Source organism: Monopterus albus, unplaced genomic scaffold (genome assembly GCF_001952655.1).
Source record: "Monopterus albus unplaced genomic scaffold, M_albus_1.0 scaffold193.1, whole genome shotgun sequence".
In the NCBI taxonomy this organism is placed as follows: Eukaryota; Metazoa; Chordata; class Actinopteri; order Synbranchiformes; family Synbranchidae; genus Monopterus; species Monopterus albus.
The window spans coordinates 781,318-781,636 of record NW_018128073.1 but is presented as its reverse complement, the minus strand read 5'-3'; positions in this window follow the sequence as shown (position 1 = coordinate 781,636).

Sequence of the window (319 nt, the reverse complement as noted above, 5' to 3'; positions counted from 1 at the left end):
TCATGAGTACCCTTTATCATACAGTGACATAGCCTTATAAATTGCTGGCTATATCAAAGTGTTGCCATGTTTTTTAATGTCATCAAGGAAATACGATTATTTCGGGGCACTCAATCAAACGAGGACAGAGATACACAGATGAAGAAAAACAGACGGTGCAGAAGATCCAGAAAGTGTTTGGAGAGGGTGCAGACAAATACAGCATGGTTCTCTTTACCCATGGTGACCGGCTCAAAGGGTACGAGATCAAGGAGTACTTAGAGTAGAGTGAAGACCTGCAGGAGCTTGTGGCCAGATGTAATGGCCGAGACCCCATCTT